At 42.1% G+C, this 26,249-nt stretch overlaps 1 protein-coding gene and 1 non-coding gene across 4 annotated transcripts in view; one reads left to right on the forward strand and one right to left on the reverse strand.

The window, feature by feature from the left end:
- FAM222B (family with sequence similarity 222 member B) overlaps window positions 1-22,833 on the reverse strand; it is a 57,397-nt gene extending 34,564 nt beyond the window's left edge. Inside the window, exon 1 of one of the 3 annotated variants that reach the window (XM_018064321.1) lies at window positions 22,696-22,833. The gene's annotated coding sequence lies outside the window, so the exon portion shown is untranslated. Of the gene's footprint in view, window positions 1-1,139; window positions 1,421-22,695 lie in introns of those variants that run through there. The other 2 variants (XM_018064322.1, XM_005693267.3) reach the window with 2 other exon arrangements.
- On the forward strand, window positions 2,813-2,885 carry TRNAG-UCC. The gene has a single exon. It is a non-coding gene; the product is annotated as a tRNA-Gly (tRNA).

Here is a 26,249-nt window from a genome sequence, read left to right on the forward strand (position 1 = left end):
AAGAATGAACTCTCAACATTTCAATTAATATTTACCAAAGTGCTGCCAAAAAAAATGACATTCATCCCTTCAGGCATTCTAGCTCTTTTCTAATCAACATTTGGATAAATCTGGTCCAAACGCTTTTGGTGAAAACGCCCAGTTAAAGCAAGTTTACCATGAACAATGCCACTGAAAACACACGACACACACACACACACACACACACATCCTTTGTTGCCATCATAAATTTTGAGTTTTACCTCTTCAACTGGTATCTCTCCTCTCTGTTAAAAATCGATAAAGAGGTTCCTGATTTTGGCCGAAGATGAACTGTCCTTCAGGAAGAAGGGATCCGTAAGCTGTAGAAGCCAAGGAACTCAAAACGTAAATATAAATTGTAATGATACAGTCATCTGAATTCATGACGGGGTGCTTTAAAAAAATTAACGACTTAAAATTCATCTGGATTTGTTTAAAGTTTGGTTTTTGACGACAGAAACTAATCCCTCTGAGAGTCTGTGAATGGGAAATATACAGATGGAGAAAAATACGAGACTTTTAAGTTTCAGTAACGGTAAGGAAGTTTGCTTGCTCAAGCTAGGTTTCTCCAACAGGGCTGAGTCCTACACAAAGCCGGTGACACTGTACTTGGGAGAGAGACTTTAGAAGAGTTAATCGCTAACAACTATCAGGATTTCCTTTAACCATCTGACGGAGGCTGATCCCTCTTTCCACTAGCACCTCCTTCATTTTCAGACTGTTTTTGCTGATTAAGGCAGTCCCAAGTAGGAAAATGGTGAAGACAGCCTTAATGGACACGGATGCAGAACAGTTTCAAAACCCCACTCCTATCCTAGCCTGTCCTTTCTTTTTTCCGGCTTACTGCATCAGATGCCAAACGAGAAAGGGCTCCTCTTTTCTCTGTTCATTTTACTACGCGACCGACATCTACACATCAGTAAAAAGAGAGGAGAGTCCTGAATCTCCTTACCCAGCTGCAGGGGTGAGATGAAGGGAGGGAAAGAAGAATGAAGGGCAGAATTAGAAAATCAAAATAAACTGATTAGACGTGGAGCTCTTACTTCCCATTCCATTTCCCCTTTTCTCACAAGGTTAAGTCGGCTGAAGTCGGGGTAGGATAGAAAAAGCACACACACCTTGAGCCCTGGAAGGGAGGTGAGGTTTGCTCCGCAGCGCTCGGTGGGGCTCCGGGCTCCGCCCCGCCCGCCTGGGGCACCTCAGCCCTCCTCGGCCCCAGACCGGGAAGACGGAAGAGAAGGGGTTTCTAGCGGTCCCGGCAGGGGGAGGGGGAGGCGGCTGCTCCGGGTGCCAGGCTCTCCGAGCGCAGCACTCCGCGGCGCGCCGACACCCCCTCCCCCAGCCGGCTGCCGCTCGCTCCCCTTCGCCGCCGGAAGCCAGCCCCGCCCCCTCAACTCCATCCCGGCCCTCCGCGAGCCCCCTCCAGTCCGCACAGCCAATGGCGAGCCAGGGAGCCAGCAGAGCGACTCACCCGACAGCCAACTGTGGAGGCCCACTGGGAGGTCAGCCGCCCGGGATAGGCCAGCCACCCGTCGCCCCGGCCCCGGCACGGCTCCTCTTTGTTAGAGCTGCCCCTTCGCTCCAGGCCCCCACCCCAAAGCCGGCAGGCCGGCAGCCCAGCAGCCCGCATCTGGGCCAGGTGATGCCAAGCCCCTTCCCCTGCGCCCCCCGCCCCCGCCCTGCCTGGGTGTGAGGAGTGACCCCCATCCAGGCAGTACCTCCGTCAGTGCCTCAGACTTGCATAGCAAGAGCCATCCGGAGACCTTCGACAGCAAAAAGATGCTCCCCAGGCCTCCGCCTCACCTTTCTTTTCTCAGACTAATCAACTGCACTCCCTCATAACCGTGCATAGATTCAGGTTTGCATATTAGATCAGCTGCACACATCAATCCACCCTGTCTGAAACTCCTGCTTCCCATGACGCAGAAATTAAGGGGGGAGGGGGACACATATTGGGAAGATATTTATCTGCAAGTTGGTGCGGTGGGAGAAGGGATACAGTAAATCACCTGCAACAAACACCATACACACACACACAGCTGGATCCAACCCAGCTCAGATTCAAGTCATCTACATCCAGTTAAACCCAAATAAACCACTCCCTTAGCAGGTTTCAGTACAATTAGGAAACAAATATCTAAGTCCTGTTCAAGCCATACACTTAACATTAGAAAAAACTCTCAGCAATAGCTTCCGCATAACTGGCAGGTTGCATCAACACCTCAATCACTAATGTCAGTGTTAGAAACCTAACACTGCTGGGATGGAATATGCTAAAGATTGTAGAATATTTCCCTAGGTATAGTGGTGAAGCAGTAGAAGGGGTTCGTTTAAGAAAAATAAACCGGTAATGGGGAAGGTAAGTTATTACCTACGCTGTCATTTTTGTCCACAAAGTTCTTGCAACTAATCTACACCACATTCTACAAGTCCACTTAGTTCCCAGTGCTAATACAACTAAAAAACTAACGTTAAGTAGCCTTTTCTTATGTGGAGCTCAAAGCATTTCATATATAATATGAACCTCAGTGTTCTGGGAAGATGGAAAAGGAACTGTGTGTCATGCCTATTAAAAGCCAGTTTGGGACTTCCCTTGTGGCTCAGCTGCTAAAGAATCTGCCTGCAGTGCTGGAGACCTGGTTTCAATCCCTGGGTTGGGAAGATCCCCTGGAGAAGAGAAAGGCTACCCACTGCAGCATTCTGGCCTGGAGAATTCCATGGGCTGGGTAGTCCAGGGGTCGCAAAGAGTCACACATGACTGAGCAACTTTCACTCACTCACTGTTGGGATTTCCTTGGTGGTCCAGTGGCTAAGATTCTGCACTTCCAATGCAGAGGGCCCAGGTTTGATCCCTGGTCAGGGAACTAGATCCCACACTTTCACAACTAAGAGTTCAGGTGCCTCAACTAAACATCCTGTATGCTGCAACTAAGACCTAGTGCAGCCAAATAAAAAATATTTTTAAAAAAAGGCCAGCCCTTTTTTCTAACCCAAATTAAAAGGCTTGGGCTTAAATAGATTTCTGGAGAAACTTCATTAGTCTCAGAGACTAGGTTCCAGATAAAAAGAACTAAGCGTGAAATTTTTTTTATTTTAAATACTGCCCACAAAAGTGTCCTCATTAGCTAATGAGTCTATTCCCTCCCCACAGACACCTGAACTACCAAAAATCCTCAAAAGCACAAAAACAGTTACAACTCTCCATAGTGTTAGTCACTCAGTTGTGTCTGACTCTTTGCAATCAACAGACTGTACCCAACTGGTCAGAATGGCCATTAAAAAGTCTACAAATAACAAATGCTGGAGAAGATGTGGAGAAAAGGAAATCGTCCTACACTGTTGGTAAGAATGTAAATTGCTGAAGCCACTATGGAGGAAAAAAAGTATGGCGGTTCCTCAAAAAGCTAAAACTAATAGTTGCTATATGATCCAGTAATTCCACTCTTGGACACATATCCAGACAAAATTGTAATTTGAAAAGATACATGCACTCCCCTCCATGTTCACAGGAGCACTATTTATAAAAGCCAAGACATGGAAGCAGCGCAAATGTCCATTAACAGACAAAGGGATAAAGAAGATGTGGTACATATAAGCAGTGGGATACTGCTCGGCCAGAAAAAGAATGAAAGAATGCCACCTGCAGCAACGCAGACGGACCTAGAGACGCTCACACTAAGTGAAGTAAGCCAGAGACAAACTCCACACGACTCATACGCGGGGTCTAAAAGATGCAAATGAAGTTATTTACAAAACAGAAATAGACTCACCGACAGAGAGAGCAGACTTGAGGCTGCCGAGGGGGAGGGCAGAGGGGAGGGATGGACTGGGACTAGGGTGGGGTTAGGAGATGCAAACTATCATATGCAGAATGAATACACAGCAAGGTCACACTGGATACAGCACAGGGAACTGTATCCAATACCCTGTAATAACCATAATGGCAAAGGAAAAAAACCTTTGTTCTTAAAAAATAAATAAGCAAATAATTAAAAAGGCATTTTCCCCCATAAAGACCTGCCAGTGTCATTTTATAAAATTCAAACACCCAAGAGACAGAATGCAGACTTTGATAGGAAAATTTATTACTTACTAGACTTAAAGAGAACACATCTGAAACAACAAGTGTGGGAGCTATCTGGGGAGGAGAAAAAAAAGACAATGCCTTGACTATTATTTCAATGTAGCAAGGTACTAACATTTTTTTAACTGGCTGCACTTTCTCTTTCAGACACTAGAGGGAAGTATAAACTCCATTCACTGTATTTGGGAATTCAATTTATTCATTTATTCACGGACTCCGGTTTCCCTGGTGGCTCAGACAGTAAAGGATCCGCCTGCAATGCAGGAGACCTGGGTTCGATCCCTGGGTTGGGAAGATCCCCTGGAGGAGGGCATGGCGACTCACTCCAGTATTCTGCCTGGAGAATCACCATTGATAGAGGAGTCTGGTCGGCTACACTCCATGGGGTCACAAAGCATCGGAGGCAACTAAGCACACATTCATTCCCTCATTCACCACATATTTATTGCACTCCCTGTTGTTGTTGTTCAGCTGCTAAGTTGTGTCCAGCTCTTTGCAACCCCATGAACTGCAGCACGCCAGGCTCTTCTGTCCTCCACTATCTCCCTGAGTTTGCTTAAATTCATGTTGATTGAGTTGGTGATACTATCTAACCACTACTGCATTCCTACATACCAGGAACATTACAGACCCCAAAGACAAAAAAACGAATAAGCTATGATCTCTGTCTTCAACATGCTTACTCTAGTGAAGGAAGACACCAGTTTAACAAACAAACAAACAAAAAAAGGCCACCACAACAGAGAATGCACATGAGAACCAAACCCCAACTTCTGCAAGACTGTGGGTTTGGGAAGGACAACTTGGCAGAGGGAGGAAAAAAACATGTATCCATATAATCATTCATACTAGACAAATAAGATTACTCAAACTGGCTTATTCTCATATTAACTATATTCCCATCTTAATTTAAATGGAAATACCTACACTTAGAAAGTATCTTTAAACTGTTATCTACAGAAAGTAGGAGAATGAGGCATTAACATTGTGGAAGATTTGCTAAAATATCTAGTTGGCTAGGTTTCAAAATCAATTGTACCCAGTTTAAAAGCATGAAGGTAACAGATACAGTTGGAGTTAAGATTGCTTACAGGATTATAAAAATTCTTATTTGAAATCAGGATAAATTATACTACACCCCCTGAAAAGAGTATGTCAAGGATAAATAAGTACAAGTTTCCTAAATGTGTTCTGTCTTCACAAATTAAGTTTCCCAAATTAGGAAACAGAATACTCTGAAAATTAGCTTCCATCAAGGCTTGTGGAAAGCCTCTGTAGAGAGACATCTTGGTTGCCAAATCATTTCCCCATCTAAATAATTTAAGCCTACACAGGAAAGACAAAAACTTTAGCTGATAAAGCAGAATTAAAACTCAAAGTCACCAAAGGGCAATGGAAACTTTTGTGGGGTGTATTCTTCCCTAATCCTCAAAATGACTGCTCCATCTTTTGCTATGGTTTGGGATGTTTGGACTGTGTGTATTGGGGGTGGAGAGTTGGAGAGAAGGAACAAGTTGTTGATTTCTCATACTGATGGAGCACAGCACATGGTAGAAAAAGTAAAAGCCAACATCCTGAAAAAAAGTTTCACACACATACACAAAATGAGACAGCAAACTTGTGAATCAAGCATGATTTGGCATCTTTAAATGCACAGCCAATTCTCCTCTAGTGCCAAAGCCAATGGCTTCTCCTGTAGATAAAATGGCACAGTTCCTGAAAAAGCCCTGGACGCTGTTTCCCCACAATCCTATAATCTGTCAGAAGACAGAAAACAAAAAGAAGGCTCTGCCAGCCAGAAAAAGCAAATTATAACCAACACAGAGCCAACACTTTACTTCAGACAGAAGGAGCTTTTCTATGCGTCTTTGGAAGGAGAGAGACAAAAGAAGCTTACCATTGCTCAAATAACCAAGGCAAAACATTTGAACCAAATATCATCTGGGATAAGCATTTGATGCAATAGCCTGCTTTCTTACTTCTTATATACAGTCTTAAAGAATATCTGCAGCATTTACGATAAAGAATTGGCCACAAAATACAAAGAACTTATACACATCAATGAGAAACAGAAACAATCGAAAGGGAAAATAGCAGCTGTGTGAAATACCTACTCTGGGAAAGAAACAGTTAAGTAGAAAGGATACCTGTAGGTCAACCACAAATCAAATTTGAAGGAACTAAAATAAGAATTTAAGATGAACCTTTACCTAAGAATCTGAAGCCAATCCCTGAGTTTACACTGAGCAAAGCAGATGATAGAAGCAAGTAGCAGAAAGCCTAAATACAACCTCATAAGTAAATCTTCTCCAAGAAAGAAAGCTTACTTACTCAAATGTCTTTGCTGGGGAAGCAGACCATTCAGAGACCCCCTTTCCAAACACCAAATGCAGAAATAAAGCAAATAATGTCTGGGTGTGGCAAAACAAGTACACTAGTACAGGCTTCCCATCAGAGAGGAACAGAAACCTAAACCTTTTACTTGCCCTTGATACAAAGAGGTAATGGATTGTGGAACTGAAATTCCAAAAAAAAAAAAAGATTTCAATTCCAACCTACATAAAGCTAAGAACTTCACGCCAGTTTGTTTTCAAATCAGCAATACACAGGTCCCCACTGGAAAAAAAAGGGGGGGAAGGGGGCTTCCTGGCGGCTCAGTTGGTGAACAATCTGCCTGCAATGCAGGAGACCCAGGTTCAGTCCTTGGGTGGGGAAGATTCCTTGGAGAAGGGAATGGCAACCCACTCCAGTATTCTTGCCTGGGAAATACCATGGAAGAGCATGGTAGGATCACATGGGATCACAAACAGTTGGACATGACTTAGCAACTAAACTACCACCACTGAAAAAAAAACAATACACAAGATCCCAACTGAGCTGTCAGCAGGGTCAAGTTCTGAGCAGACTATTGCTTAACCATTTCCCTTATCATTTTAAACATCAAAAGGACCACATCCCAGTTTTCTTCCATTGTTAATGCCACTTTACAGGTTGAGAAAAATTTAGTTCATCAGATTCAAATTTCAGGCATTTCCTAAGTACATTACAGGTAATGATGCCACTGATTCTATATTTAGACGCAGGTGTGGAACAAAGAGTGCCAGTTTTGCCTGAAATGGCACCGTATCCTTCTTTAAATTCTAACTGCAGCCATCACCTAAGCCTGCATTAAAATGTCTATATGGTGTCGCCTAAAATAAATTAAAATGCTTTTTCAACGCTTTTTTTGAGTGGTTCTATTGATTGACTGTGACATTTTAAATATAGATAATAAATCACTCCCACCAGTCCTTTAAACAGTCAGCATTTTAACTGCTGTAGGGTGGCCCTCACAGCCTCACTTGAATCAAAAAGCCAAGATGGTAAAAACTCTTGTCATATGAATCCTCTAAAATGGTAACATAATAAACCTTTGGGCAAGAATCTCTTTAATAAAAAGTTGTGTCATCATGTTTCCATTATTGTTACATTTCAGAAATTAGGATAGCAGCCTTTTTCCAAATCCTGAGCTATTTTCTCTGCAAATAGTATTTATAAAAATATATCACCTTTCTCAAAAGGAACTTAAGGGCTCTAACAGACAGTATGTTGCTAATTTTCACAACATCCCAATAAAGAACTATTATTTAGCATTTATATCACACTTTAACTTGCAAAAGTGTTTTACAATTATTTTCATTAGTAGTCATGCCTCACAACCGCCCACTGAGCTAAACTGGTCCTGTTATCCTCATTTGACAGCTGAGAAAACTGATGTATCGTAAGGCCAAGGTCAAGTCAGTCTGCCTTTCCAAGACCAGGAACCTGATCCTTAAAGGCAGTCTCATTCATTCAGCAGTGTATGTGTACTGCTCATAATGCTCATTAAACTCAGTTTTTAGAAAACAGAAATCTACCTAAAATGATGGTACAAAAACACTAAAATTGTAATGCTTTGATGAAAATATATAACCACATTGGAAGACAAATAGGTAAGGATTTAGTAATACAGACACAGGAAGTTTTTAGAAATAGCCTCCCAAACCTCGATGTCATCAGGCAAAACTGAAATGCTTTTCATCCCATTTGCTCCCTCCATCCACTACAATCAGACATCTGTCACCACCATTCCAATGAGTAATTCTACTCAAGATTACCAATAATCTCTAGGTTGCCAAATCCCCCACAGGTACTGCTCTTATCTGAGACAGCATTCGATATCATAGGGCTCTCCTCCTTTCTTTACATATTCTTTACTTGGCTTCCATAACGTCACTCTTTCAGGTTTTCCGCCTACCTCACTAGCTGGTCCTCTGTCACACCTCTCTTCTCTAGACACAAACCATTCTAAGTGACTGCCTGATTGAATTCCACGACTTCAACTTCTATCTACGGGCTGATGATCTCCAACTCTACAATTCCAGCCCCGGTTTCTCCCCGGAACGCCAGGCTTTTCTACCCAACTACACTATAGTTCCAGGTGGCTGTCTAACAAACAGCTCAAACTTGACATGACCAAAACAGAATTCCTGACAAATATATTTTGCCACAGTCTTACCCATCTCAATAATCACCATTTACCTATCTAGTTCTCCAGCCAATAAATGCAGAACCTATGCATGATTTCTCACTCTGCCTCACTCCCTCTGGCTACTGACAATCCCTGAGCAAGCCCTGTCAACTTCACTTCCAAAAGATATCCCAAATCCTTCTACCTTCCTACAGTTCTTCAGCCATCTCCCGAGTCCTAGTCACCATCATCTCGTCTGATTTAGTACAACAGTCTTGTAAGCCAGTCCCCTTGCCTCCACTCTTGATCCCTCTACAATCCAGTTTCACATAGTAACCAGAGTAATAACTTTTTAAAATTACAAATCAACTCACATCATATCCCTACTTAAAAGTGTCCAAAGGAAGCAGACCACTTGAGCTGTCAATGTCATCTGCCTTCTGGCCGCTTCTTGCACCATCTCCCTCTCACTTACCATATGCAAAGCCACATCGGCCTTATTTCTGCTCCTCTAACATATGAAACACTACCATGGGCAAGAATCCCTTAGAAGAAATGGAGTAGCCATCAGAGTTAACAAGAGAGTCTGAAATGCAGTACTTGGACGCAATCTCAAAAACAACAGAATGATCTCTGTTGTTTCCAAGGCAAACCATTCAATATCACAGTAATCCAAGTCTATGCCCTGACCAATAATGCTGAAGAAGCTGAAGTTGAACGGTTCTATGAAGACCTACAAGACCTTCCAGAACTAAAACCCAAAAAAGATGTCCTTTTCACTATACAGGACTGGAATGAAAAAGTAGGAAATCAAGAAATACCTGGAGTAATGAGCAAATTTGGCCTTGGAGTACAAAATGAAGCAGGGCAAAGGCTAACAGTTTTGCAAAGAGAATACACTGGTCATAGCAAACACCCTCTTCCAACAACACAAGAGAAGACTCTACATATGGACATCACCAGATAGTCAATACCAAAATCAGACTGATTATATTCTTTGCAGCCAAAGATGGAGACGCTCTATACAGTCATCAAAAACAAGACGGGGAGCTGACTGTGGCTCAGATCATGAACTCCTTATTGCCAAAGTCAGACTTAAATTGAAGAAAGTAGGGAAAACCACTAGAGCATTCAGCTATGATCTAAATCAAATCCCTTACGACTATACAGTGGAAGTGACAAATAGATTCAAGGGATTAGATCTGATAGAGTGCCCGAAGAATATGGACAGAGGTTCATGACAGTGTACAGGAAGCAGTGATCAAGACCATGCCCAAGAAAAAGAAATGAAAAAAGGCAAAATGGTTATCTGAGGAGGTCTTACAAACAGTATGAAAAGTAGAGAAGCTATGAAAAGTAGAGAAGCAAAAGGCAAAGGAGAAAAGGAAAGATACACCCACCTGAATGCAGAGTTCCAAAGAATACCAAGGAGAGATAAGAAAGCCTTCCTCAGTGATCAATACAAAGTAGAGGAAAACAATAAAATGACAAAGACTAGAGATCTCGTCAAGAAAATTAGAGATACCAAGGGAAATTTTCATGCAAAGATGGGCACAATAAAGGACAGAAATGGTATGGCCCTAACAGAAGCAGATGATTTTAAGAAGAGGTAGCAAGAATACACAGAAGAACTAAACAAAAGATCTTCACCACCCAGATAACCACGATGGTGTGCTCACTCACCTAGGGCCAGACATCCTGGAATGTGAATTCAAGTGGGCCTTAGGAAGCATCACTACAAACAAAGCTAGTGGAGGTGATGGAATTCCAGTTGAGCTATTTCAAATCCTAAAAGGTGAAAGTGCTGCACTCAATATGCCAGCAAATTTGGAAAACTCAGCAGTGGCCATAGGACTGGAAAAGGTCAGTGTTCATTCCAATCCCAAAGAAAGGCAATGCCAAAGAATGCTCTAACTACCACACAATTGCACTCATCTCACACACCATCAAAGTAACACTCAAAATTCTCCAAGCCAGGCTTCAGCAGTACATGAACTGTGAACTTCCAGATGTTCAAGCTGGTTTTAGAAAAGGCAAAGAAACCAGAGATCAAATTGCCGATATCAGTTGGATCATTGAAAAAGCAACAGAATTCTAGAAAAACATTTACTTCTCCTTTACTGACTATACCAAAGCCTTTGACTGTGTGGATCACAACAAACTGAGGAAAATTCTTCAAGAGATGGGAATACCAGACCACCTGACCTGCCTCCTGAGAAAATGCAGGTCAAAAAGCAACAGTTAGAACTGGACATGGAACAACAGACTGGTTCCAAATTGGGAAAGGAGTATGTCAAGGCTGCATATTGTCACCCTGCTTTTTTAACTTATATGCAGAGTACATCATGAGAAACGCTGGACTGGATGAAGCACAAGCTGGAGTCAAGATTGCTGGGAGAAATATCAATAACCTCAGATATGCAGATGACATCACCCTTATGGCAGAAAGCAAAGAACTAAAGAGCCTCTTGAGGAAAGTGAAAGAGGAGAGTGAAAAAGTTGGCTTAAAACTCAACATTCAGAAAACTAAGATCATGGCATCTGGTCCCATCACTTCATGGGAAATAGATGGGGAAACAATGGAAACAGTGACAGACTTTATTTTGGGGGGCTCCCAAATCACTCCAGATAGTGATTGCAGCCATGAAATTAAAAGACACTTACTCTTTGGAAGAAAAGTTATTATCAACCTAGACAGCATATTAAAAAGCAGAGACATTACTTTGCCAACAAAGGTCCGTCTAATCAAGGCTATGGTTTTTCCAGTAGTCATGTACAGATGTGAGAGTTGGACCATAAAGAAAGCTGAACACAGAAGAATTGATGCTTCTGAACTGTGGTGTTGGAGAAGACTCTTCAGAGTCCCCTGGACTGCAAGGAGATCCAACCAGTCCATCCTAAAGAAATCAGTCCTGAATATTCATTGGAAGGACTAATGCTGAAGCTGAAACTCCAATACTCTGGCCACCTGATGCGAAGAACTGACTCATTTGAAAAGACCCTGGAAAAAAATAATAATAATAAATAAATATATAAAATTTTTAAAAAGACCCTGAGGCTGGGAAGATTGAAAGCAGGAGAAGGGGATGACAGAGGATGAGATGGCTGGATGGCATCACCAACTCAATGGACATGAGTTTGAGTAAACTCTGGGAGATCGTGATGGACAGGGAGGCCTGGCGTGCTGCAGTCCATGGGGTCGAAGAGTCAGAAATGACTGAGCGACTGAACTGAACTGAATATATAGAATTAATTCCTCCTTAGCTTTGCACTGGAATGTTTGATCTGCTAATCTTGGTATCCTCCTGGATTTTAAATGCCATACCTTCAGAGAGGCATTCCATATTCCCTATTCTCCCAATCTTAAGTAGCTATCCATTCATCCTCTAATATATCACTCTATTTTAATGCTCTGCAACTGATTTTTTTTTAAGTTGTTGGTTGTCTGTTTGCCCTCCTAGAATATCAGCTCCATAAGAGCAGTGTATGCCTTTCTTCACCAGTGTATGGTTAGTGCCCAACACATTCTATCAACTCAATAAATTTGGCATGCTTACTTGTTAGGAGAGGGTAAAAAAGACATAACCTGGGACCTTCCCTGGACCTAACCTGGGTCCAGTAGCTTAACACTTGTGCTCCTAATAGAAGGGGCCTGGGTTCAATCTCTGGTTAGGGACCTAGACCCCACGTGCTGCAACTAAAGATTTTGCATGCCACAATGAAGAGCAAAGATCCTGCGTGCCATAACCAAGACCAGGCGCAGCCAAATACATTAAATAAATATTTTTTTAAAGAAGACATAACCCATATCCGCAAAGAGCTCACAATCCAACTGAGGAAACAAAACATTTAAATAATAAGTGTAATGATAACAGGATACTAAAATATCACAGCAGCCCAGAAGCAGGAATGATTAATTCTGCTCTGCAAACTAGGAAGACTTCACAGAAGAAATGAACTATGAGCTAAACCCTGAAGATTAATGAGGAGATTCACTAGATTATTGGTTATGTCTGTCTGCTTGTTTTAGAAGTGTCCTTGGAGCAAAAATAGGATGAAGAAAGGAGGAAGGAAAATGAAATCAAGCATCTGCTATGTATTAGGCATTGTGGGTAATGAAGGGTCTTAAAGGGAAAGGGAATAAGCAGTCTCAGAATTTAGGAAGATCACTCTTGTGACCGGGTGGTGGACTGACAGAAGGGTGATAAGACCTGAGACATACAAACCAGTCAGGAGGTTACTGCAACTGCCCAAGTGAAAAATGAAAATGGTCTAATCCAAGACTTTGGCAACAGGTGTGGAAACAAAAAGGTAGATTTAGGAGACCTCAGAGGTTAAAATCAGACTCATATCAACCAGATACGAGTGATGAAGGAAAAGAACTAAGGTCAAGTCCAGAGTTTTTTATTTAGGCAACTGTGTGGCTATTCAAGTTCAGTTCAGTCACTCAGTCATGTCTGACTCTTTGCGACCCCATGAATCACAGCACACCAGGCCTCCCTGTCCATCACCAATTCCCGAAGTTCACCCAAACTCATGTTCCATCGAGTCAGTGATGCCAGCCAGCCATCTCATTCTCTGTCGTCCCCTTCTCTTCCTGCCCCCAATCCCTCCCAGCATCAGGGTCTTTTCCAATGAGTCAACTCTTCGCACAAGGTGGCCAAAGTATTGGAGTTTCAGCTTCAGCATCAGATCTTCCAATGAACACCCAGGACTGATCTCCTTTAGGATGGACTGGCTGGATCTCCTTGCAGTCCAAGAGGCTCTCAAGAGTCTTCTCCAACACCACAGTTCAGAAGCATCAATTCTTCGGCGCTCGGCTTTCTTCACAGTCCAACTCTCACATCCATACATGACCACTGGAAAAACCATAGCCTTGACTAGATGGACCTTTGTTGGCAAAGTAACGTCTCTGCTTTTTATATGTTATGTAGGTTGGTCATAACTTTCCTTCCAAGGAGTAAGCGTCTTTTAATTTCATGGCTGCAATCACCATCTGCAGTGATTTTGGAGCCCCCCAAAATAAAGTCTGACACTGTTTTCACTGTTTCCCTATCTATTTCCCATGAAGTGATGGGACCAGATGCCATGATCTTAGTTTTCTGAATATTGAGCTTTAAGCCAACTTTTTCACTCTCCTCTTTCACTTTCATCAAGAGGCTTTTAATATCATTCAACTAGGCAGGAAATCTAGAATGTTTCATGGAGAAGATACTTAATTCTGTGGTGCCTATGGGATGTCTAGGTGGGTTTTGGAAATATAGGCCTCGATTCTAGGAGGGAAGGAGAGAAGGGACAAGGGAGAGGGAAAGACAGAGAAAGAGATCTGAGTTAAATCTAGAGATTTAAATGATTTACCTGTGTGTGTAGTGAATTACATTACCTATGAAAAGAAAAAATAAAGACAGAAAGACTAAAGATTAGTTGAAAGAGAAACAGTGATGCAACAAGGTCACAGAGAATTAACAGTATAGTGAAGAAAGGAAAGGCCAATATGAATATAGTAAACTCTGTAGGTGTGAAAGAAAGATAATTTCCACTTGATAGCCTTTGAAAAGTAGGGGAAAGAATAACATTACAGGACTAGAGATAACTGGATTAATGACTTACCAAGAACAGACAATTATTTAGGTGAGATAGAGAAGACTAATCAGTCACCCAACAATCCCCTACTAAGAGGAATGACCTTATTTTATCTAAATAGAAGTCCTACTTAGAAATTTGAGAGCTGGTAGAAAACCAGAGTAGTTGGGGGGGTGGGGGGAGATTAGAGTAGAGACATGATCCGGACACACTAGCAAATATTTTTCAAACCATCTCTCACCAAAAAAGCAGCAGCAAAGGGAACAGGATGGATGCCCAGCAGAGGGGTGCAATACTGTTAATCAATATTGGACCTGGTCCAGCTGCCTAAAAATCACAGCCAATTTCCTCAATGTCTTCCCAAATCGGAAAATCCACTCTCACCTGGAAGCTATAATACACAACTTCCAAGAATATCATGGATGTCTCCTGCCACAATATTCTAAGTATCCAAGCTTCCTAAGCTTGGATACTTAAGTCATCCCTAGTAAAACAGACAGCTTGACCAGACTTTGGATGAGATTCACATAGCCCTCAGTTAATGTGAGATATCTCACTAGTGAATATTTTTTCATGTACCAAGTCCAGAAAACATCTTTAGGTGACACAGCAGTGTCCTAGGAGAGGAAGGATACAGTGGAGAAGGTAATCTAATAGCATCGTGCTTGCCAATAAGCAAACTTACATAACATAGAAAATAACTGGTAATGTATTCCTGACGTGTTAAAATCAGAGTACACGATTTCATTTTAAAGTAAAATAAACTAAAAGGATCTAAAATTTCCACTATGTATCTTTTACTTTAAATATATTCAAAAGAGAAATAAAATTAAGTAAGAAATTCCAATACACTTAAGAAGTCATATTTATGGAATTCTTGAACGTCTTTAAAGATTTCTTTAAAGTCTTCTACCCTCAGATTTCCTTTTTAAAACAATTTTACACAGTAAAATTTGTGTTACAGTGTTCAGTTCTAAGAGTTGTCACAAATGCACAGTCATATAACTATAACCATAATCAAGATACAGAGCAGTTTCATCACCTGCCAAAAAGACTCTCATGCTACCCTTTTGTAGTCAAACATTTCACTTACCTTTAACCCTATCTGATCTGTTTTCCACTGTCCCTACAGTTTTGAGTTTTCCAGAATGTCATATAAATCCAATCATGTGGTGGATAGTCTTTTTTTTTTTTAAACTGATGTATATCTGATTTACAAAGTTGTGTTAGTTTCAGGTGTACAACAAAGTGATTCAATTACACACACACACACACATCTCTCTCCAAAAGATTAGAAGGTGATAGCAGCTTTTAAATAGGATAGATCTCAATGAATACATGAAGAGATGGAGAGCAAAGCTATAAATTAAACAATAAGTAGTAGATATATGAAAATCATTCTGTACGAACCTATTTGGATACTGTTCCAAATGGTTGAAAAATACTGAGGTAACTGGGGAAATGTGAAAACTGACTGGATAACTGATGCTATTAAGAAATGCTTGCTAATTTTTGGTGGAACTTCTTTTTAGTCCCTATCTTTTAGAGCTACATACTGAAATATTTATTCATGAGATTATGATATTCTGGATTTAAAAAAAATAATGTAGGTGTGTTAGTGGGTACAGGCTACACAGATGGAACCAGATGGGCGTGAGCTGACACTTACTGTAGCTATAGCAGGGTGATAGGGGTTTCTTATGCTGTTCTGTCTACTCTTACACTTATTTAAATTTTTCCATAATAAAGAGGTAAAAAAGAAAAAATGCTACCATTTTTTTCCACTAAGATGAGAGGTTCTGTGCTTTACTCTTTGCAACCTAAAAGCTGATAATTTAAGCCAAGTGTATAACACATTAAAAAAACGTAAAGTGTATAGAACAGTCTTTTGGACTCTGTGGGAGAGGGAGAGGGTGGGATGATTTGGGAGAATGACATTGAAACATGTATAATATCATATAAGAAACGAATCGCCAGTCTAGGTTCAATGCAGGGTGCAGGATGCTTGGAGCTGGTGCACTGGAATGACCCAGAAGGATGGTGTCGGGGGGCGGGGAGGAGGGGGGGGTAGGAGGGGGTTCGGGACAGGGAACGTGTACACCGGTGGCGGATTCATTTTGATGTGTGGCAAAACCAATACAATATTGTAAAGTAAAATAATAGTAATAATAATAAAGTAAAGATAAGTATGAACTACTATACTACTGAGAAAGTACCGAATGCCACATTCTCATTTAGCCAATCTCTCCAGACAATGTGAATGATCAACACATTAAGCAACCGGACCTTAAACTCACAGGGTCATTACACTGGCTTTAACTGTTACTTACACCCTAATGATTTCTAGGTCTGCATCTCCATTCTACGGAGATTCTAACGCTTTCTTCTGAACTCGAGATCCAAACATCCAAAAGCCTGTTAGACATTTGCTCCTGGATTTCCCAGACACCTCAAATCTGACATACCAAAATCGAACTCATTTTCCCTCAAATGGAACACCGTCTTACTCCTCTGTTCCCTACCTCAGTTAATGACATCACCATCCACTTAGTTGCCCAAGCAAGTAATTTTAAATCCATCTTGGACAACTTCTCCCTGACACCTTCCTCAACATAAAGTCAGTAAGATCCTTCTAGTCAGTCTCGTAAAAAGCTGTTCAATCTGTCGACAATCCTACTACCTGAGGTCTTCAATATCTCTCAAACGACCATCATACCAGTCTCATAACTGTCTCCCTGCAGTCAATTTCTCCTTTTAAAAATGTAACTTCCATACCTTTCTTTTTATTTTACTCAAGTACAGTTAATTTACAATGTTGTGTTAATTTCTGCTATACAGCAAAGTGATTCAGTTACCTATATATAGAGAGAGGTATAAAGATATCCTTTTTCATATTCTTTACCGTTCTGGTTTGTCACAGGATATTGAATATAGTTTCCTGTGCTATACAGTAGGAACTGGTTGTTTATCCATCAGTGTTACTTTTCCTAAATAGTGATTTAAACTCTCCCATGACTGCCTAGCACCTACAAAATAAAATTCAGACCCCTCAATAAGACCATCCATAATCAGGCTCCAACCCATCTCTCACCTCACTTCCTTCCACTCCTACCTCGTACCCCTTGACCTACGCACATTAAACCACTGGCCTTCCCAGTATAGATTCATGGCTTTGTGCAAGTTGCTCTCTGAGCTTGAAATACTATCTTCTCCAATCCTTTTCTGTTGAAGCAGCCAAACAGTATTCATTCCTCAAGACCCGATTGATTCTTCCTCCAGGAAGCCTTCTCCAACCCTCCTTTCCCACCACCAGGCAGAACCAGGGCTCCTATAACTCTTAGGAGAGATCTCTATGACAGCACTTACTATACTGGTACAATTCATAACTATTTGTCAGTCTCCAATTAAAATGTGAGCACCTTAAAAACACAGATCATGTCATTCACATTTTAATTCCCAATGTCTACCACAATGCCTAACACAAAGTAGGCACTTCAATGTTTGTTGAATCTGATTGCTGAGGATTATCACCAACATTTTTCAGTGAGACTAGAGTTCAAAAACTTAAAAGAGTTATTTTGGTTTACTGGTGGAAAAAAAAAAAAAGACACTACAGAAATACATAGTTTATGGTGTTTTTGGTTTTATATATTTTTCCCAAATTGCTTCAGGGTTAGTCACTAGAAAATTAGTACCAAAGTCTTTTCTTCTGGGTGAGTCTTTTACTATTATTATTTTCGCTATGCTGCATGGCATGTGGGATTTTAGTTCCCTGACCAGGGATCAAACCTGTGTCCCCTGCAATCCTGCAGTGGACATGCAGAGTCTTAACCACTGGACCCCTGCAATCCTGCAATGGACATGCAGAGTCTTAACCACTGGACCACCTGGGAATTCCCTTAAGTCTTTTTTTTTTTTTAATCACCAACCCTTGAGTAAATATTACATCACTCCTTAAATGACCTATATTTCCCCATGAAACAGTCACTCCAGTGCTGAATCAAATCATCATTTTGTAACTGAGCTATCAAATCTAGTAATTAATTATTCTCCTTGTATTAAATCTATCTTTAATAAAATTTAGCATTTCTCAAGTTATATTCACTCTTTTCACTCTTGAGTTGTAAAGCTCTAAAAGGGACACAATCAAGACCTTGACAGGCAGTGAAAAGACAGAAATAGATATTAAAAACACTTCTCTGCCGAGAAAGCATTCACCTCGCACCAAGAGTACAGCGACTTCACACTTATCCCCTTTCTGGTCAGCTGTAAAGCTTCAGCCCTTCCCCTGGCCATTTCACTTCTCACACATACTCTCACTTCTCAGTTTATTGTATCAAAACCATCTATTTAGAGTTGTGATAATATTTTAGGAGTTTAAATCCAAGAATTAGGCTCATGACGCTTCTGAAAATGTTCCAAGCTTCCTGTCCTTCTCTGCTGCATTAGACAATGTTGCTCTGCCAAAGTCTTAGCTCATTTCCTCCTGCTGCTTGCCCTGATATGGTGGTACACATCAATAATGCCCTCCCCTTTCCCATTTTCAGACCTCACTGTCTGCTTGGAATGTCCTGTCTTCCACATCCATCTGTGAGGGACTATCAAACAGGTTCGATGCAGTAGAGGCCTTTACTGACAACACCTGAATCCAGCCCTTCCATCAGCTCTTACTCCATTATTTTTTTGGGGGTGCGGGGGGTGGGGCATGCAGCATGTGAGATCTTAGTTCCCTGATCAGGAATCATACCAGCAGCCCCTGCAGTGGAAGTTCACAGTCTTAACTACTGGACCACCAGAGAAGTCCTTCCATCAATTCTAAGACAGGCTTTTTCCCACCACATTTCTCCGAGTAACAGGATGCAACTGACGGCATGCCAGTCTCATCAGTAGCATTTCTTCTTCCTTAGTGGTATGCAAAATAACTGTGAGACTTACAATCACTGGCACCATAGATTTGATGAAATAAGGTATTGAATTCCATTATAATTACTTTGTATAGTTCTGTTTGCTTCACTAGACAGTGAACTAGCAGAGGGCAGGGGCTAAGTCATCATCAACTCTGACCTGTGATTTGGGCACAAAGAGAATGAGTATATCCAACGAACACTAGTAATAATTAACATTCATTTAGCATTTACTAAGTGTCAGGTACCATTCTAAACACTTTATATATATTAACACATTTAACCTTCACAACAACCTCATGAAGTACAATTATATTTGGTTTATAGATGAGGAACGGAGAAGGCAATGGCAACCCACTCCAGTACTCTTGCCTGGAAAAACCCATGGACGAAGGAGCCTGGTAGGCTGCAGTCCATGGGGTCGCTAAGAGTCGTGCATGACTGAGGGACTTCACTTTCACTTTTCACTTTCATGCATTGGAGAAGGCACTGGCAACCCACTCCAGTGTTCTTGCCTGGAGAATCCCAGGGACGGTGGAGCCTGGTGGGCTGCCGTCTATGGGGTCGAATAGAGTCGGACACGACTGAAGTCACAGCATTAGCATAGATGAGGAAACAGGCAAAGATACATGAGTAAGCTTATTCAAAGATACACAAAGTTGCACAAGATTTGAACCCAAGTTTGCTGATTACATACTGTTATTATTTTCCCTTTGGCAAATATTAACAAGCAGGTACTCTAAGCCAACAGCTGTGCTAAATAAATAAATACTGGTAAGCAAACCCTGCTCTTCAAAAGGGTCCTCTGAACCACAGGTCCATTCTTGAATTCTTTACCCTCCAAACATCACAATCAACTTACAGATTCACTAAGTTAAACCCACTTTTCTCACAACATTGTAAATCAACTCTACTTCAATTTAAAAACTGAGTAAATAAAAAATAAACAAATCCACTATCCTCTTTACTTTTCCTTTTAAACATTTTCTCATACATTATTCCTTTAAAGTTGTTAGCACTCTACCAAGAACCAAAACAAATGACAAAAAAAAAAAACCTTTCTGCTCCCATTATTAATTAGTGGTTATAAAAATATCACAAAAGAGACTTCAGCTAAGGAATGGGCGGCAAGATCAGAAAGGATCTGAAGAAACAAAGGTTCTGTTTACAAGCAAATATTCTCAGTAAAAGAAAAAGAGAGGGAGGTAAAAACACTATAATTTTGCTTTTAAATAGACTGCTTTAAAAAGGGTTCCCCCGAGGCATGAAATGCTTGCTTTTTTTAAGAAAAATGATTCATTTTATCAGAATGAACACGAGCTGGTAAACCTTATTCCTTTTATTTTAGCTCTTGTAACAGGCAATCAAGGCACTGACCATCTCCTTTCTCTCCCTCAGGGGAAGACTCCCTGTTCTGTAACAGTAATCTACTACATAAAAGGAACCACAAACAGGAAAGAGAATAGAAGGAGAGGACAGGAAATTCTCCTCTGAACAAACCTCTATCATTTTAACGTAATAGGGATGGCATTTATGGACTTGTCTGAACTGATGGAAATTTCCAATAGAGGGGGAAATGCATCATCAAAATTAAAAACAAACATCCAGCTATTAGAAATACGATGGTTAGGTTAGTTCTAACATTTTTACACCCCTACTTCATCTTCCATGTGGTAGACAAAGACAGATTGCATTTGAATCCTGTAAATGACCTATGACAACAGTAACAAACACTTTCTTTTTTAAACTATCCTCTAAATAAGAAAAAGAAACTATCCTCTGTTATGGACAGAGAATTTATTGGAAAAGCCAAGCAACTAGAGCAAAAAGTTTAAAATGATCTATTACCGTGTATTTCCAAGAAAGAGTAGTAAAACACACTTGCCCAGACAGAGAAGTTAAAGGCAATGAGGGTTCATGTCCCCATTCCTATAAAATAATTCATTCTCCTTATCTGTGAACCTTCAAGGATCTAATACAGCTACTCCTACCTTTGGTCAGATGAAAGATAAATCACTAATTTCCAAAAGACCTCGCCATTTCAAGCTCTCCATCCTCAGAGCTGGCAGAGCTGAAGCATCATCTCTTTCCGTCCTTTTGAAAGGAGTTTCACCTCTTTTTCAAAAGCTGTGACTAGAAAGCCATCTTCTCTCTCTCTCCAAGTACACAGTTTAACTCTGTCCTCTGCTTTGTCTACCCTAAACAACGAGAACAACGACAAAGCCTCAGGAGAGCTCCTTCGGCCCCTTAGAAACAAACCAGCCACCTCTCAGGCTTTCGCACAGCTGCTTCTGTCTTTCTCTCAGAGACACTCCACCCTGGAGGTTTCCACAAGCAGGGTAACAAAAAGTGGAGCCTAAAAGCGGCTATGTGCTATCTGACCTCCAAAACAGACAGAGCGCCTCGGGGAAACCAGAGACTCTTGCAAAGAAAAACTTTTTTACAATTAAAAAAAAAATAACAAACTGGGAAAACGAAACAAAACGTATTTGCACATCCCTCACTGTGCACCCCTCCCAGTTTGTCTCAAACTAGTTTTTTTTTTTTTCCAACTCATAATAAAGCAGGTTAGTACCAACTATGCTACAAGGGAACCGAACAGGCTGTGTTCATAAAGCATTTAACAGATTGGCCTTCCATTCTCTACTGCCTCCCTCTTGGGTGAGGAGCTACATACCATTTGTAAAAAAAAAAAAAAATGCCTGAAAGTATGGCATTTTTCCTACACAAGTCTTGTCTGATGGCTAACGTGTCACATCACAGAACAAACTGGTATTTCTGCACAGGATCTGCTGAGCCGGTAAAGAAAACACGTCGGTGCCGATCGCTTTTACAAACATGCTTCGCCTTGACAAAGAAATCAGTCATTCCATTAATAACGGTAAAATCTAAAATCCAGTGATACTGCTGGTGATACAGCAACCTGGACACAGTACTCACAATTTACAGTTTTTATAAACGAACTCAATCACATACGTGATGCTTGCAAGAGCCCGTTAAAACACATTACATCTTCCGAAGGTTCAGAAAGGTTAAGTGGGACCTGCCCAAGGTTATCTATCAGCTTTAACCAGCGATGGACGTGGATTCGAACCAGTCGGACGCTAAGCTCCTAGCTCTTTTCCCTAGACCCCTCCCAGCTTTAAACGACCCCCATCCTCTACCCAGAGTAGCCTATTACTCCGGGCGAGCGGCTCTTCCCCGCTTGGACCAGAGTTGCCTTCTTCATCTCCAGCAGGGCTTTCATCCTCCACTACCCTCCCCCTCCCCCCCCTCCCCCCGGAGATCATTCTCTGAAAGAAGCGGAAAGGGAGAGGCGACCGAAAGCTCCTGGGGGAAGGGACGATGACATACGGGGGAGCGCGGGACACTGCCCCTGCGGTGGGCTCCTTCACTCTGCAGCGCGCACCCCCTGACCTCCCCGAAGCCGTCCAGCCCTGGCGCTGGTGAGCTGACCACAGTGCCCCGAATCTTCCCATCATCACCTCAAACTGTCCCTCCCCCATGCCCCTTCGCCTCCGACAGGCAGAGCCGACCCCAACCCCAAGTCGGAGTATCCCTCCACCAGGTTACGCTTTCTTCCTGTCTCCCACCCTGCTCCCACCACCACTCACTGTCGGTGACTGGGCCCGGCCCTCATGGCTGCTCCGTTGCCGCCCGCCGCCGCCACCGCTGCTACACGCCCCGGCCCCTCAGTCACCGCCGCCGCCGTCGGGACTCGCCGGGAGCCGCTCCTGCGCCTGCGCAGCCTGGAGCGCCTGGGCCCTCTCGAGCCGTCCGCGCCTGCGCAAGCCGCACCGAGGGCGTCTGCCTCAGTGCCTGATGCCCTGGACCCCTGGGTCTCAGGTGAACATGGCCGCTGGCTTTGAGGACTTAGTAAGCTTAGAGGCTCTGGTGGCTGCCCCAGGGTCTCAGGCTTCTGGAAGTTAGCGTGGGTTACTAAACGCGATGCCCATAGGGGCCGTAGACTTAATCGTACTTCCAGGATTCTGGATCCCGCTTGCACTTAAAGGATTGAATGCTCTGAGATGACCGCTGATAATAAGTTTAGGTTTCTTTCAAGAATACGATCACATCTAAAATGCATTGAGGAGTAACTGTGTAAGAGGTAACTTTGACATCCCTGAATACTCAAGTGCTCAGAAGCCCTGGGGACTTTGTCAGGGACCTGACTACACCTCGAATGCACAGCGACACGGCTAAGTTCAGTCTGTTTATTAAGCACATAACAGTTTATGGGATGAAAACGCTCCGGGCATCTCATATGTGCCATCAAGGGGCTTATCAGGTTAATAGTTCCCTACTTTCCAACTCTTATTGTGGAGCCTGACTTGCAAATTGGTAAAAACTAGGCCTTTAGCCCAAGGAAAACCAGCTATCAGCCCCTAGACCACCACCTAGACCCGTGCCTTAGCATAACCCAACAAGAGACTACGCTCAATTCAGTCCCAGGAATTCAACAATGCAAACTTTTTTTTTTTTTTTTTTTGCCATTTCTCATGGCTTGTGGGATCTTACTTCCCCAACCAGGGATGGCACCTGGATCCTGGGCAGTGAAAGTGGGAAGTCCTAACCCCTGGGCATCCAGGGAATTCCCCTCAACAGTACAAACTTGAAAGCTGCAGCCAATGCACTGCAGTCAGAGGGAAGAGGAGACACAGGACTCAACTCTCCTCATCACCATGACTCTTCCTCCTCTAGCCCGGTCTCCTCTCTGCAGTTCAGAGTCTGGAGGGATAGAGACCAAGAGTTATTACTGGCAAAAGTATTAGCCTTTGGAATGAGAGCACATTTGGCACCAGAGGGGAACTGCAGAGCCAGAAAGGAAGAAGAATCAATATCGACACTGTGTCCCGATGAATGGATGACTAAAAAGAAAGCCATAGCTTACCCTGAAACTTCTGGGAACTGTGCCTTAACTCCCCCACCACACGCAGTCCCAGGGAAGGCCTGCTGCAATCTATATGGAGGTGACATATTTTCTTATATTTGAACTGTAAGGATCTCTGGAACCATTTCCCTATTTAAATTTCTTACCCAGGGCAGAATTGTGATTTGTTTTTTGTCTGCCAAGCATTCACTCACTATATCTCATGATAATCATTCAAAGAATCACCCCTACTCCATTTTCAGACCATGTGGATGAGCACATAAACTCAATCCCAAGTCATTCTGCTCATAACATTCCTTAAGTTAGAATGGTGGTTTTATGGATGGGCATGTAACCCAGTCAGAGTCAAAAATGCACAGAGTTCCTTCTGGGAAAGTCTGTTGCCCTTTCCCACTAACACTGGATATAAGAAGATATATAATAATATCTGATACTGCTGCAACTGTGTTGACACTACCAAGGGAGCACCAATCCAAAGAAAGATATAATTTATTCACTCACTGAACAATGTGCTAGACACTGTTCTAGGTGCAGGAGACACAGTAGTGACATATATATATACATACACACACATAAATTATATATATTCTTTGTTCTCATAGAACTTATAGTCTAGTAGAGGACATATAATAATAGGAGCAGGCACACAGCATTTACAATGTGCCTAGCACTGTTCTAAGTAAACACTTTGTGTGTGTGAAAGTTGCTCAGTCGTGTCTGACTCTTTGTGACCCCGTGGACTGTATAGCCCGTCAGGCTCCTCTGTCCATGGAATTCTTCAGGCAAGAATATTGGAGTGGGTAGCCATTCCCTCCTCCAGGAGCTCTTCCTGACCTAGGGATCAAACTCGGGTGGTTTGCATTGCAGGCAGATTCTTTACCGTCTGAGGTACCAGAAAAACTTTACACATATAAGCACTCTTAACTGTAACAACCCTCTTTTATAACATAACAGTAATCATTATGCCTGTTTTATAGATGAGGAAACTGCAGTAAAGAGAAGTTACTTGCCCTGGGCCACACAGTAAATAATGGGGCTGAGAACCAGAGCCAGGCTGTCTGGCTCAATTATCTGTGTGCTCAATCAGTGTATTGTTAACTGCTTTGTCATAGGAGGATAAAGGATCCTATAAGAAAATGTAACCTATCATGGAAGGAACAGCCTATGGAAAGACCTGGAAGTGAGAGAGAATACCATGCAATTGGGTGACTAAAAAAATTCAGTCGAGCTCAAAAAGAAGAGTAAAAGAGATGAGCCTGGCAAAGTAAGCTGGAGCCACATTAACTGGTTTACACTTAATCATGAAGGCACTGAAGCAAGGAAGTTACTTGGTTAGATTGGGGCCATCAGGAGATAGGGAAGACCCTGAAGAACCCTGAGCAGTCTCTTATAGCATTCCAGACACTGTAACAGAACCATTGCAGGAGTGGTAAATGCTGTGAAGAAAAGCCTGTCAGAAAGTGACATTTTAGCTGAGACCTGAATGGGAAGCAGAAGCCAGCAGCAGGTATAAAGGCCCTGAGGCAGAAATGAGCTTGGTATAATCAAGAGATGGAAAGAAAGCTAGTTTGCCTGATGCCTTGGGAGTAGAAGTAAGCAGAGCTAGATGCATGCAAGGATTTGGACTTATCTAGCTGTAACTGGAGTCCCTTAAAAGGTTTTAAGCTCCATCTCCTTCAAATTCTATCTCCTTAGATCTCTGGAATCCATCTGCTTCTCTCCACCATCTTCACTGCACTATTTTAGTGAGAAGGATAAAATGACACCTATTAGAAAAGGACTTGAAGGGTCAGGGAAGGTGTGTTTGTTTGTTTGTTTTTAACTCATTTCCCCTAATTTTTTATGTTATTCCTGAGATTCTTCCAGTGTTATCTGTTGCCATCACTGTAGTACTTAGTATGTGTTCCTTGGGTAATTTTATATTTATGTAGCTAAGTTCTCCAACTACTGTTTAACCTGAAATTCCCCTCCATTTTAATTGCAGTTGAAATGGTATTTCACCTAACTGTTATGAAAGACTATTTCTATTTTTCTGATTGTTGGCTGTCTCGTATTTAGTAGCATCTTGTTTTTTGGACACCCATATGCCCAAAGAACATCCGGAATATCATGTTCCAAAAACTCCATTTCTTCTACAAACAGAGAAGGCAGCCTGAAAGCTGGAGCCTGACACCATTTGCAAATTATCAGTGCCTTTGGGTGCCCAAGGCTCTGTCAGTCTGTGTCACTTAGAGCTTATCGAACACTCAGCCTTCATTCCCACAACAGCAGTCTGGC

This window comes from Capra hircus, chromosome 19, assembly GCF_001704415.2.
Source record: "Capra hircus breed San Clemente chromosome 19, ASM170441v1, whole genome shotgun sequence".
In the NCBI taxonomy this organism is placed as follows: Eukaryota; Metazoa; Chordata; class Mammalia; order Artiodactyla; family Bovidae; genus Capra; species Capra hircus.